The 15,000-nt window shown below is 44.9% G+C and overlaps 1 non-coding gene and 1 pseudogene across 1 annotated transcript in view; both read left to right on the plus strand.

The window, feature by feature from the left end:
* Positions 1 to 12,008: 12,008 nt before the first annotated feature.
* LOC142357150 (5.8S ribosomal RNA) lies at positions 12,009 to 12,160 on the plus strand (annotated as a pseudogene).
* Positions 12,161 to 13,843: 1,683 nt separating this feature from the next.
* Positions 13,844 to 15,000, plus strand: part of LOC142357147 (large subunit ribosomal RNA) — a 3,522-nt gene continuing 2,365 nt past the window's right edge. The window contains exon 1 of the ribosomal RNA XR_012761559.1: positions 13,844 to 15,000. This exon is cut by the window's right edge and continues 2,365 nt beyond it. This is a non-coding gene — a ribosomal RNA (large subunit ribosomal RNA).

Genomic DNA, 15,000 nt, shown 5'->3' on the forward strand with positions numbered 1-15,000 from the left:
CAAGCAGCCAAGGTTGTGCGGTGTCTTGCTACAAATGTTCGGTTGTGTTCTAAATTAGCTGAAGTAAGCTGAAGAGAAAAGCGAGAAAAGCGCTCCCAAATGGCCTAACACTGGCAGCCAATCAGAGTGCGAGAAAAGCGCTCCCAAATGGCCTAACACTGGCAGCCAATCAGAGTGCGAGAAAAGCGCTCCCAAATGGCCTAACACTGGCAGCCAATCAGAGTGCGAGAAAAGCGCTCCCAAATGGCCTAACAGTGGCAGCCAATCAGAGTGCGAGAAAAGCGCTCCCAAATGGCCTAACAGTGGCAGCCAATCAGAGTGCGAGAAAAGCGCTCCCAATTGAGCTTGAGCTAGCTAGCTAGCTTGAGCTTGAGCTAGCTAGCTAGCTTGAGCTTGAGCTTGAGCTAGCTAGCTTGAGCTTGAGCTTGAGCTAGCTAGCTAGCTTGAGCTTGAGCTAGCTAGCTTGAGCTTGAGCTAGCTAGCTTGAGCTTGAGCTAGCTAGCAAGCTTGTGCTTGAGCTAGCTAGCTAGCTTGAGCTTGAGCTTGAGCTAGCTAGCTTGAGCTTGAGCTAGCTAGCTTGAGCTTGAGCTAGCTAGCTTGAGCTTGAGCTAGCTAGCAAGCTTGTGCTTGAGCTAGCTAGCTAGCTTGAGCTTGAGCTTGAGCTAGCTGGCTTGAGCTTGAGCTAGCTAGCTTGAGCTTGAGCTAGCTAGCTTGAGCTTGAGCTAGCTAGCTAGCTTGAACTTGAGCTAGCTAGCTAGCTTGAGCTTGAGCTAGCTAGCTAGCTTGAGCTTGAGCTAGCTAGCTAGCTTGAGCTTGAGCTTGAGCTAGCTAGCTTGAGCTTGAGCTTGAGCTAGCTAGCTAGCTGGAGCTTGAGCTAGCTAGCTTGAGCTTGAGCTAGCTAGCTTGAGCTTGAGCTAGCTAGCTAGCTTGAGCTTGAGCTAGCTAGCTAGCTTGAACTTGAGCTAGCTAGCTAGCTTGAGTTTGAGCTAGCTAGCTTGAGCTTGAGCTAGCTAGCTTGAGCTTGAGCTAGCTAGCTAGCTTGAACTTGAGCTAGCTAGCTAGCTTGAGCTTGAGCTAGCTAGCTAGCTTGAGCTTGAGCTAGCTAGCTAGCTTGAGCTTGAGCTTGAGCTAGCTAGCTTGAGCTTGAGCTTGAGCTAGCTAGCTAGCTTGAGCTTGAGCTAGCTAGCTTGAGCTTGAGCTAGCTAGCTTGAGCTTGAGCTAGCTAGCTAGCTTGAGCTTGAGCTAGCTAGCTAGCTTGAACTTGAGCTAGCTAGCTAGCTTGAGCTTGAGCTAGCTAGCTAGCTTGAGCTAGCTAGCTAGCTTGAGCTTGAGCTTGAGCTTGAGCTAGCTAGCTTGAGCTTGAGCTAGCTAGCTAGCTTGAGCTTGAGCTAGCTAGCCAGCTTGAGCTTGAGCTAGCTAGCTAGCTTGAGCTTGAGCTTGAGCTAGCTAGCTTGAGCTTGAGCTTGAGCTAGCTAGCTAGCTTGAGCTTGAGCTAGCTAGCTAGCTTGAGCTTGAGCTTGAGCTAGCTAGCTTGAGCTTGAGCTTGAGCTAGCTAGCTAGCTTGAGCTTGAGCTAGCTAGCTTGAGCTTGAGCTAGCTAGCTTGAGATTGAGCTAGCTAGCTAGCTTGTGCTTGAGCTAGCTAGCTAGCTTGAGCTTGAGCTTGAGCTAGCTGGCTTGAGCTTGAGCTAGCTAGCTTGAGCTTGAGCTAGCTAGCTTGAGCTTGAGCTAGCTAGCTAGCTTGAACTTGAGATAGCTAGCTAGCTTGAGCTTGAGCTTGAGCTAGCTAGCTAGCTTGAGCTTGAGCTAGCTAGCTAGCTTGAGCTTGAGCTTGAGCTAGCTAGCTTGAGCTTGAGCTTGAGCTAGCTAGAGCTTGAGCTAGCTAGCTAGCTTGAGCTTGAGCTAGCTAGCTAGCTTGAACTTGAGCTAGCTAGCTAGCTTGAGCTTGAGCTAGCTAGCTAGCTTGAGCTAGCTAGCTAGCTTGAGCTTGAGCTTGAGCTTGAGCTAGCTAGCTTGAGCTTGAGCTAGCTAGCTAGCTTGAGCTTGAGCTAGCTAGCTAGCTTGAGCTTGAGCTAGCTAGCTAGCTTGAGCTTGAGCTTGAGCTAGCTAGCTTGAGCTTGAGCTTGAGCTAGCTAGCTAGCTTGGGCTTGAGCTAGCTAGCTTGAGCTTGAGCTAGCTAGCTTGAGCTTGAGCTAGCTAGCTAGCTTGAGCTTGAGCTAGCTAGCTAGCTTGAGCTTGAGCTAGCTGGCTTGAGCTTGAGCTAGATAGCTTGAGCTTGAGCTAGCTAGCTAGCTTGAGCTAGCTAGCTAGAGCTCGACCTATGAAAAGCTGCGCAAACACTTATTCTATAATAATTGCGAAAATTAAAAATTTCACAAGTGAAAAGCTGCATAAACAGTAATTCTATGTGTGGGGCATTATTAGGGGGAGGTGTCTTGTCAAAATATGGCTGGACTAAAGACCTCAACCCAGATAGGGTGGAAGGCCCTATGATCGGTCTGTTACTAATCGGTGACCGATAAAGACCTGACCAAGGCCTGTAGTAAGCTTGGTTAGGCATTACAGGAGATAACACTAAGACCGAGGGGTCTTAGAGAGCCCTCTAGCGGGGCGAATAGAGCTAGATCGAGCCTTGGGAAAGCTAGATCGAGCAGGACTGAAGCTAAAGGATAGACCGAGAGGTCTGTCTGGTCCTCCTAGAGAGGCCAAGAGAAAGTACGAGAAGCCAACTAAAGCTTGATCGGGCCTTCAGCAAGCACGACCGAGCTGTACCGGAGCTAACACTAAGACCGAGGGGTCTTAGAGAGCCCTCTAGCGGGGCGAATAGAGCTAGATCGAGCCTTGGGAAAGCTAGATCGAGCAGGACTGAAGCTAAACGATAGACCGAGAGGTCTGTCTGGTCCTCCTAGAGAGGCCAAGAGAAAAAACGAGAAGCTAACTAAAGCTTGATCGGGCCTTCAGCAAGCACGACCGAGCTGTACCGGAGCTAACACTAAGACCGAGGGGTCTTAGAGAGCCCTCTAGCGGGGCGAATAGAGCTTGATCAAGCCTTGGGCAAGCTAGATCGAGCAGGACTGAAGCTAAGCAAGAGACCGAGAGGTCTGTCTGGTCCTCCTAGAGAGGCCAAGAGAAAGTACGAGAAGCCAACTAAAGCTTGATCGGGCCTTCAGCAAGCACGACCGAGCTGTACCGGAGCTAACACTAAGACCGAGGGGTCTTAGAGAGCCCTCTAGCGGGGCGAATAGAGCTAGATCGAGCCTTGGGAAAGCTAGATCGAGCAGGACTGAAGCTAAACGATAGACCGAGAGGTCTGTCTGGTCCTCCTAGAGAGGCCAAGAGAAAGTACGAGAAGCTAACTAAAGCTTGATCGCGCCTTCAGCAAGCACGATTGAGCAAGACCGGAGCTAACACTAAGACCGAAGTGTCTTAGAGAGCCCTCTGGTGGGGCGAATAGAGCTAGATCGAGCCTTGGGAAAGCTAGATCGAGTAAGATTGAAGCTGAAAGAGTGTCAGAGGAGCAAATGAACCTCCAAAAAGTGAAAATCAAATTTTAGAAAAAACACAAGTTAAATACTGCATGGACAGTATTTCTATGTGTGGGGCATTATTAGGGGGAGGTGTCTTGTCAAAATATGGCTGGACTAAAGACCTCAACCCGGATAGGGTGGAAGGCCCCATGATCGGTCTGTTACTAATCGGTGACCGATAAAGACCTGACCAAGGCCTGTAGTAAGCTTGGTTAGGCATTACAGGAGTTAACACTAAGACCGAGGGGTCTTAGAGAGCCCTCTAGCGGGGCGAATAGAGCTAGATCGAGCCTTGGGAAAGCTAGATCGAGCAGGACTGAAGCTAAGCAAGAGACCGAAAGGTCTGTCTGGTCCTCCTAGAGAGGCCAAGAGAAAGTACGAGAAGCTAACTAAAGCTTGATCAGGCCTTCAGCAAGCACGACCGAGCTGTACCGGAGCTAACACTAAGACCGAGGGGTCTTAGAGAGCCCTCTAGCAGGGCGAATAGATCTAGATCGAGCCTTGGGAAAGCTAGATCGAGCAGGACTGAAGCTAAACGATAGACCGAGAGGTCTGTCTGGTCCTCCTAGAGAGGCCAAGAGAAAGTACGAGAAGCTAACTAAAGCTTGATCGGGCCTTCAGCAAGCACGACCGAGCTGTACCGGAGCTAACACTAAGACCGAGGGGTCTTAGAGAGCCCTCTAGCAGGGCGAATAGAGCTAGATCGAGCCTTGGGAAAGCTAGATCAAGCAGGACTGAAGCTAAACGATAGACCGAGAGGTCTGTCTGGTCCTCCTAGAGAGGCCAAGAGAAAGTACGAGAATCTAACTAAAGCTTGATCGGGCCTTCAGCAAGCACGACCGAGCTGTACCGGAGCTAACACTAAGACCGAGGGGTCTTAGAGAGCCCTCTAGCAGGGCGAATAGAGCTAGATCGAGCCTTGGGAAAGCTAGATCGAGCAGGACTGAAGCTAAACGATAGACCGAGAGGTCTGTCTGGTCCTCCTAGAGAGGCCAAGAGGAAGTACGAGAAGCTAACTAAAGCTTGATCGCGCCTTCAGCAAGCACGATTGAGCAAGACCGGAGCTAACACTAAGACCGAAGTGTCTTAGAGAGCCCTCTAGTGGGGCGAATAGAGCTAGATCGAGCCTTGGGAAAGCTAGATCGAGTAAGATTGAAGCTGAAAGAGTGTCAGAGGAGCAAATGAACCTCCAAAAAGTGAAAATCAAATTTTAGAAAAAAACACAAGTTAAATACTGCATGGACAGTAATTCTATGTGTGGGGCATTATTAGGGAGAGGTGTCTTGTCAAAATATGGCTGGACTAAAGACCTCAACCCGGATAGGGTGGAAGGCCCTATGATTGGTCTGTTACTAATCGGTGACCGATAAAGACCTGACCAAGGCCTGTAGTAAGCTTGGTTAGGCATTACAGAAGATAACACTAAGACCGAGGGGTCTTAGAGAGCCCTCTAGCGGGGCGAATAGAGCTTGATCAAGCCTTGGGCAAGCTAGATCGAGCAGGACTGAAGCTAAACGATAGACCGAGAGGTCTGTCTGGTCCTCCTAGAGAGGCCAAGAGAAAGTACGAGAATCTAACTAAAGCTGGGTCGGGCCTTCAGCAAGCACGACCGAGCAGTACCGGAGCTAACACTAAGACCGAGGGGTCTTAGAGAGCCCTCTAGTGGGGCGAATAGAGCTAGATCGAGCCTTGGGAAAGCTAGATCGAGCAGGACTGAAGCTAAACGATAAACCGAAAGGTCTGACGGGTCCTCATAAGAGGCATGGAGAAAGATCTGATACTAAAGTACCTCTCGGAAGTAATAAAATATGCCTGATGAAGCCGGGTATGATGTTTGTTGTTTGATGGCATTCATCGATTAGGTCTGGTGGATTCCCCATTACTCCGAGTGGTACTAGTAGAGGCTCCTACAGGGGTGAGCAAAGCGAGATCAAGCCTTAGGCAAGCTAGATCGAGCAGAACTGAAGCTGAAAAGCAAAATAAATGACAGGTCTGTCCAAATCAATAAACTTGAAATCCAGTGTGGTCACCACGGGTCACGAGGTGAATTCCTAGCGATTGTCTGCTGAACGTATAGGAAGGCCCGAAACGAACGATAATTTCATTGCACAGTGGAGATACTATACGTTCAGGAGTAGCATACATCGGGTTTGATCTATGATCATGTCTGGTCTCCGAGGATCCACCGGGTTACCAACTGGCACCGCTGTACTGGGTGTAAAACTGGGCCACCTGAAGTCCCGGGTGTAAAACTAGGTGCCTCTGTGCCAAAGTAGCGGCTTGCGTAGTGCATTATGCCTCCGGCTTGCGAAATGGTTATAAGCAATAACAACAGGACGCCGCGGGGTGTTCACTTAAAGGAGTAACGTTCTCTCAAGGGAGGGGATCTAAAAATCTTGATAAAACATTTATTCTATGCAAAATTTGTGCGCAAATTTTGCAAAGTAAAAAGCTGCACTGTAGCAAATTCTATGTGTGTAGCATTATTAGGGAAGTGTTGTTTGATGGCACCTCTCTACTTGATGCACCAAAGAACTACCTTGATGGCTCATGACCGCTGGTAATCTGTCGTCGCTAGTAGTTCGGAACTGAGAACAAATATGTTCGCAAATTACAACAATTATACAGCATATTGCTGAATAAAGCAGAACCGAATAATACTCAGTGACTTTACACCAAGACTGACTAATGTCTGGATTGTATCGTCCTACTCGAGTAAGGCGAAGAAAAGCTAGAAAGATACGCTTTTCACAAAGCAGGCTTAATGCATGCAAACCAAGGAGGAAGGAGTGATGCCCCTCCTTATAATAAGCAGAACCAAATAAAGAACAGACAGCATCATCTGTACAGTGACCAAGAAGAGGTGAAACTTCTGTATGTGAAAAGGCAATTTGAGCGAGATTTATTAGCAGACTAGTATTATGTTGTTTCTAGTAGGCGAAAGCCGAAACATCAACATGTGAAAATCTGATATTAAATCCTCAATCATTTTCCCTAGTATTATACAGCTATGAGTAACCTTAATTGGACACGGCAATTATTGCTGACCGGTGAAACTTTCGCATGGGAAAGACACACACACTTCTTGACAAAGCAATAAGTATTATGCTGTTTCTAGTACGCGAAAGCAGAAACATCAGCATGTGAAAGTTGTGAAGTTGAAGAATTTTTGTGTTGAGTACGATGTTGTTACTAGTAACCATGTCGACAGCTGAGAACTGTTCTCTAACCAATAGAAGGTGAAACTTCTGTATGTGAAAAGGCAATTTGAGCGAGATTTCTTAGCAGACTAGTATTATGTTGTTTCTAGTAGGCGAAAGCCGAAACATCAACATGTGAAAATCTGATATTAAATCCTCAATCATTTTCCCTAGTATTATACAGCTACTAGTAGCCGTAATTGGTCAGGGAAACATTGTTGACCGGTGAAACTTCACATGGGAAAGACACACAAATTACTTGACAAAACAATAAGTATTATGCTGTTTCTAGTATGCGAAAGCAGAAACATCAGCATGTGAAAGTTGTGAAGTTGAAAAGTTTTTGTGTTGAGTACGGTGTTGTTACTAGTAACCATGTCGACAGCTGGAAAGCTGTTCTCTAACCAATAAAAGGTAAAACTTCTGTATCTGAAGAGGCGGCGTGATTGAGATTTTTAACAGACTAGTATTATGTTGTTTCTAGTAGGCGAGAGCCGAAACATCGACATGTGAACATCTGGTTTTTAAATCATGAGTCAATTCTCCCTAGTATGATACAGTTGTTAGCCGGTATTGGTAACAGTAGAACAGAGATTTGGAGGGCAAAACCTGCTCATGGGAAATGCTCACAGAGCGCTATCTACCAGTACACATAGTATTATGCTGTTTCTAGTACGCGCGAGCCGAAACATCAGCATGTGAAATGTGTAATCGTGGGTAACTCTAAGTGTGTAGAGTACTGTGTAGTAACTAGTAGCCATGCCAAAGCATGCATTGAAACTCTTCGTGATTTAAAAAGCTCAAAGCAAGATTGACGAGGCCGCAAGGCTATGTCTTTCTAAATTCGAACAAATCGAAAGATTGTTCAAAGTACAATTAAACTGATTGATCCTGTCAGTTGCCATATGCTTGTCTGAAAGACTAAGCCATGCATGTGCAAGCGAAGCTTGAAAAAGTGGAACCGCGAATGGCTCATTAAATCAGTTACTATCTATTAGTTGATTTGCAAGCTAAATGAATAACTGCGGTAACCCTGCAGCTAATGCATGCTGATTGTCCGACACTGTCGGAGACTTTTACAAGACTACACCGGGTGATTTGCTAAGTACAGACACATCCCGTGATGAGTCCTAGTAACTGAAAGATCCCAGATAGCTTCGGCTTGGGGACGGAACTTCCGAATTTCTGACCTATCAACCTATGATGGTAGTGTAACGGACTACCATGGTTGTGACGGGTAACGGGGAATCAGGGTTCGATTCCGGAGAGGGAGCCTTAGAAACGGCTACCACATCCAAGGAAGGCAGCAGGCACGCAAATTACCCACTCTCCGCACGAGGAGGTAGTGACTAGAAATAATGATATGAACCTTTATGGTTTGTAATCAGAATGGAATGGACTTAAAAGCTCCATTGATGAACGAGTAGAGGGCAAGTCTGGTGCCAGCAGCCGCGGTAATACCAGCCTCTACAAGCGTATGCAATAGTTGCTGCGTTTAAAAAGCTCATAGTTGGATCTGTTTGAGTAGAACGGCAACATGGTCTTCAGTTAAATCTGTTGACTCGTTCCGCTCATCCTTCGCATCGAAGAAATAGTTTGCACTTAAATGTGACGAACTGTGGAAACGGTGTTTTCACCCTGAGAAAATTAGAGTGTTCAAAGCATCCTTTGGGATCGAATAATAAAGCATGGAATAATGGAGAATGACCCGCTACTCGATTGATGCCGGTTGGCTGAGTGCGGTAATGATTGAAAGGAACAGACGGGGGCATTTGTATTGCTACGTTAGAGGTGAAATTCTTGGATCGTGGCAAGACAAACTACTGCGAAAGCATTTGCCAAGAATGTTTTCATTAATCAAGAACGAAAGTCAGAGTATTGAAGAGGATTAGATACCCTCGTAATTCTGACCATAAACTATACCAACCTACAATTTGTCAAAGTCGATCTTGACTTGGCAAGAGATTAACCGGGAAACCAAAGTTTATTGGTTCCGGGGGAAGTATGGTTGCAAAATCGAAACTTAAAGGAATTGACGGAAGGGCACCACCAGGAGTGGAGCCTGCGGCTTAATTTGACTCAACACGGGAAAACTCACCCGGTCCAGACATCTTAAGGATTGACAGATTGAATATCTTTCATGATTATATGGGCGGTGGTGCATGGCCGTTCTTAGTTAGTGGAGTGATCTGTCTGGTTAATTCCGATAACGAACGAGATCTTCTCCATCTAAATAATGAAATTCACTATATGTGAATTCAAACACTTCTTAGAGGAACTATGCGGAATTAAATACCGCAGATGAAGTGAGGCTATAACAGGTCTGTGATGCCCTTAGATGTTCTGGACTGCACGCGCGCTACACTGTGTACTTTTAGATTGAGTACTCAGCCCTTGGTCCGAAATGGACTGGGCAATCAGAGAAAAGTACAGCGCTTCAAGGGGATCGTCTGTTGTAACTTGCAGACGTGAACCAGGAATTCCTGGTACTTATGAGTCAACAACTCATAGGGATTACGTCCCTGCCCTTTGTACACACCGCCCGTCGCTACTACTGATTGGATAGTTAAGCAAGAATTGCAAATTCCTACTGTTGGGACTTCGGTCTCCGGCAACGGGATGAAGCGGATCGAGCTTAATTGTCTAGAGGAAGTAAAAGTCGTAACAAGGTTTCCGTAGGGGAACCTGCGGAAGGATCAGTGATTGATTCCTTCGGGCATGGCTGCTGGTAGAGGCCATGTCTGTAGTGCGCATGACGCTCTGTCGCTAGAGATTGCTTGGCAACCAATCTCGAATTATGTATCGAGCTCAAAATCTACTTGTGTGGATACATAGTTCAGCAGTCATGGCAAGGGACTGCTTAAAGGGAGACTAGTTAGCAAAAGCAGCCTAGCAGAACTGCAGCTATCTAGATCTCAGAAGCTGGGTTATAGAAGCCCAGCTATAGACTTGTGAATGAGAAAGGCCTAAAAAGGTCCACAAGTCGCGTGGTTAGAACCGACACGCAAAAATCCCAGCGAGTGACAGAGCGTTGCGCTGTTCAGTGGGAAAGAGTTGAGCTACTCGGGGCGCCCACTGAACTTGCTCCGAGCCAAAGGCTCGAAAAAACACAGCTTAGCCTCAGATCCTTTACATAGAAGGCTAGCTAAAATAAACTTACCTTGGACGAGGGTAAAGTTTAGTCAGTTCTTAGGGGAGAGTAATCCACAGCTTCTCGCCCTCTGAACATTCTCCCAGATATGTAGGTCTGGGAGAGTCTCCTCCTGTTCTTCGGAATCTGGAGGTAGACAAAGACAGTACGATACGATCTTGCATCGGGATGACTAACCGATAATGATCATAATCTGACAATTTTTCCGGCTTGAGGCACCGGAGTCAGATTAAAGACACATACTGAACTAAAGGCGTATGTGCAAAGCTTGTCGGAGTGTAGAGAGTCAAGCTGAGTTGACTCGTCACGTGGTGATGACAACAGCCATGTGCAAAACACTCACAACTTTATCGTCTATGTGGAAAAGGTTGCTAACAGCGCTCTCTATGAGAGGCCCTCGCATATAACTATACGAGGAAAAGGCGATAGAGTTGTTTGAATGTGGGGCAGGTTCATCGACAAGCTAAGTTGATCACATTCTTGTTGTGGCATCCTACTAGAATTGGTCACGGTCTGCACCAACTCTCCCCAAGTTGGCCAGACTTAAAACTAGAAATAAGGTTTGCAGCTATGTGAACCTAGAAACTGTAAAGGAGTTGAAAGAACTTAAAGGAATTGAAAGAGGCCTTGAGGTATATCCTCTTGGTAAAGACCCACAAAAGCTCACAAAAGTGGCTTCGAAGGGCAAAACTGGTTCATCCAAAACAATTGGAGAGCTTAAAGCAGAACCAATTCGAATGAAACACTATTGGTGAAACTTCATCATGAGAACGTCACAAGCTGATCACGCTCTATGATATGACTAGTATTATGTTGCTTCTAGTAGGCTAAGCGCAAGCCGAAACATCAACATGTGAAAGTCGTAGAATTTTGCAATCAAACTGTGGCTAGTACTGTGATGTTACTAGTAACCTGGTGTTCCGTCATATGGCCAAGAGAGCATTTGAAGGCGAAACTTCTGCATGGGAAAGCTGCATCATGATCAAAATTTTATATCGAGTATTATGTTGACATTAGTAGGCCCTGGCCGAAAGCGCAGCATGTGAAAGGTATAGATAAAAGTTATCGTTGCAGTCAGTACTGTGTAGTTACTAGTAGCTGGATTTAAGCTCGAAATGAGACACTGTTGGTGAAACTTCATCATGAGAACGTCACAAGCTGATCACGCTCCATGATATGACTAGTATTATGTTGCTTCTAGTAGGCTAAGCGCAAGCCGAAACATCAACATGTGAAAGTCGTAGAATTTTGCGATCAAATTGTGGCTAGTACTGTGATGTTACTAGTAACCTTGTGTTACGTCATATGGCCAAGAGAGCATTTGAAGGCGAAACTTCTGCATGGGGAAGCTGCATCATGAACAAAAGTTTATATCGAGTATTATGTTGACGTTAGTAGGCCCTGGCCGAAAGCGCAGCATGTGAAAGGTATAGATAAAAGTTAGCGTTGCAGTCAGTACTGTGTAGTTACTAGTAGCTGGATTTAAGCTCGAAATGAGACACTGTTGGTGAAACTTCATCATGAGAACGTCACAAGCTGATCACGCTCTATGATATGACTAGTATTATGTTGCTTCTAGTAGGCTAAGCGCAAGCCGAAACATCAACATGTGAAAGTCGTAGAATTTTGCAATCAAACTGTGGCTAGTACTGTGATGTTACTAGTAACCTTTTCTTACGTCATATGGCCAAGAGAGCATTTGAAGGCGAAACTTCTGCATGGGGAAGCTGCATCATGAACAAAAGTTTATATCGAGTATTATGTTGACGTTAGTAGGCCCTGGCCGAAAGCGCAGCATGTGAAAGGTATAGATAAAAGTTATCGTTGCAGTCAGTACTGTGTAGTTACTAGTAGCTGGATTTAAGCTCGAAGTGAGACACTGTTGGTGAAACTTCATCATGAGAAAGTCACAAGCTGATCACGCTCTATGATATGACTAGTATTATGTTGCTTATAGTAGGCTAAGCGCAAGCCGAAACATCAACATGTGAAAGTCGTAGAATTTTGCGATCAAACTGTGGCTAGTACTTTGATGATGCTTGTAGCCAACCGAATTGGTTGAAAAGCCCAATAAGTAAGCTAACTTGGGAGAGCTTGTTGGAAACCAAATGCTACTAGATTGGTCCAAATACATCCTTCAACAGGGGATCACTTGGCTCGCTTTACGAAGAGGAGCACAGCTATATGTGTTAATTCGGTATGAATCGCAAGATTTGTTTACCGACCTCTCTAACGCAAAAGGCGGTCTCGGCTTCGGCTGTTGACTGCGTCCGATTCAGGGTTATATAACTCTCGATTGAACACATTGATGTTCTATTGTTGGTGCTTCCAATAAAATTGGAACACTTAAAGCAGAACCGATTCAAATAATAGCATTCTGATCAATGATTGCATTCCTTGATCAAGAACTGCTGGAGTCATTGTGATGGCGAATTTTCTTCATAAGAAAATTGCAAAGAGACGGAACTTAATGAGACTAGTATTATGTTGTTTCTAGTAAGCGGAAGCTGAAACAGCAACATGTGAAAATCAAGTTTTGTTCAATGATCTCGAGGCGATAAGTACTATGAAGCAACTAGTAGCCTAAGCATGACTCAGATTTGAGACAGTCAAAAAGACTGGCGAAACTTCTTCACATGAAAGTTACATAGAGAACTACAAATGTATACAGCGAGTATTATGTTGTTTCTAGTAGGCGAAAGCTGAAACATCAACATGTGAAAGTTGTCTGCAAACTGTAGAACGATATGTGATTAGTACTGTGCTGTTACTAGTAGCCAGTCTGACTGTAGAAGCCAAGACAAAGGGAAACTAATGCATCTGAAAAGGACAAGTTATGGAAAGGTATGCACGATAAGTATTATGTTGTTTCTAGTAAGCGGCAGCTGAAACATCAACATGTGAACGTCGTTGTGTACAGTAACCTAGAACTATATAGTCCTTAGTAACGTGCATTTACTAGTACCTGTAATTGGTATTCAGACTCAGGCAGTTTGGAATAGTTTGGCAAAGATGCACCAGAGAAAACTGGGATTTGATACAGAAATTGTTGAATACAAGTATTATGCTGCTTCTAGTAGGTTGAATCCGAAACATCAGCATGTGAAAATTGAAAACATTTCTGGTTCGAATTGTCACAAGTATTTGGTGATCTGAGTAGCCAAACTCACTACAACGCCAATTGAAGGCAAAAATTCTCAACGGGAAAAGCTATTCTCATTGAATGAGCTAACAAGACGAGTATTATGTTGCTTCTAGTAGGCGAAAGCCAAAACATCAACATGTGAAAGTCTTGCTGAACAAATTTAATGTTGTTGAGCTCAGTACCGTGTGAATTAGTAGCCATAATTGGCGAGCGAAAATTGAACTGGCGAAACTTCGTCTTTGGAAAATTGCAGATGCCGAGCACTTATTTTGCAACGAGTATTATGTTGACTGTAGTAAGCGAAAGCCGAAACAGCAACATGTGAAAGCTGTTGAAATTTGTGGTCATTTTGCAATAAGTACAAGGAGTGTAACTAGTAGCCAGGTCAAAATTTGGGATAAGAATGAGCAAAAATTCTGCATGAGAACAGTTGAAATTATGAAACTAAATTACAAAGACTAGTATTATGTTGTTTCGAGTACGCGAAAGCGGAAACATCAACATGTGAACGTTTGTAACGAAGTTTCGTTAATTTTCAGCCTAGTACTGAGCAAGAACGAGTAGCCTCATCTCCAATCCCACGCAAAATGTAGTGAAATATGTGAGTGAACCTTATTCACGGTGAGGGTTTCCCGAGGTCTGTATTGCAGCGAGTATTATGTTGCTTCTAGTAAGCGAAAGCTGAAACAACAACATTTGAAAGTTGGAATTAATGACTGAATGGAAACTTCGACCTGTGTTTGATAGTAGTAGCGAACAAAACTGCTGAATCGGTTTCTGTCTCATATTGGTCAGTGAACCAATTAAGAGACAATCAACTACATAACCTGAATTGGGCGAGAGAACCCCCTTAACTTAAGCATATCAGTAAGGGGAGGAAAAGAAATCAACTGAGAATCCCTTAGTAATGGCGAATGAACAGGGAAAAGCTCATCGGGAAGAGAAATGGCAACATTTCTCGGTGTCCGGTATGGTTTGATGCTAGACTGGTGAATTTGTCCTGATGTCTACTGGAAAGTAGCATCAAAGAAGGTGAAAATCCTGTAAAGGTCATTTTCGATACCAGTCATAATGGCTCATTCCTATGAGTAGAGTTGTTTGAAAGTGCAACTCGAAGCTGGAGATATGTCTCTCCAAAAGCTAATTATAAAGCGAGACCGATAGTAAACAAGTACCGTGAGGGAAAGTTGAAAAGCACTCTGAAGAGAGAGTGAAAAGTACGTGAAACTGTTGAAGGGGAACTGGAGTGAGCGTTACCATACTCAATGCCTTGATATTATATTCTCGGCTACCGAGTAGTGTAGTTGTCGTCTTTTGGCAAATCTTGTTAATGAATCGAGCAGAAGTTTTCCTCGGAATTCTTCTTGTTGATTCTAAACAAAATGAGATAAATTGATCTTGATTGCCTGTCTGACCTCAACTTCCTATTCAATGCTCTCTACAGCCCGTCTTGAAACACGGACCAAGGAGTGTGAGTTGCTTGCAAGTGTTGTCGCTCATTGAAAGCGCACACGCGAAATGAAAGTGAACAGTGTAATTTTTATGAATTGCACTACTTTGTGTGGTGAGGGCGCCGATTCGGTGTCCCGCAACCACGGACGGTTTTGCTCTTATTGCATGACTGATCCAAAGCAAGTAGCACACGACCCGAAAGATGGTGATCTATGCTTGGGCAGGGCGAAGCCACGGGAAACCATGGTGGAAGCCCGAAGCGGTTCTGACGTGCAAATCGATCGTCTGACCTGAGCATAGGGGCGAAAGACTAATCGAACCATCTAGTAGCTGGTTTCCTCCGAAGTTTCCCTCAGGATAGCAAAAGCTTGAGCAAGATTGAAAAATCTTCGCAAAGCAATTTCATCGGTTAAAGCGAATGATTAGAGGAATGGGGGAAAATTTTTCCTTCACCTATTCTCAAACTATAAATCGGTGAGATGTCCTTGTGACTTAATTGCACTTGGACTATGAATGCAAGCTTTTTG

This window comes from Convolutriloba macropyga, unplaced genomic scaffold (genome assembly GCF_964194025.1).
Source record: "Convolutriloba macropyga unplaced genomic scaffold, txConMacr16.3 SCAFFOLD_757, whole genome shotgun sequence".
NCBI lineage: Eukaryota > Metazoa > Xenacoelomorpha > Acoela > Convolutidae > Convolutriloba > Convolutriloba macropyga.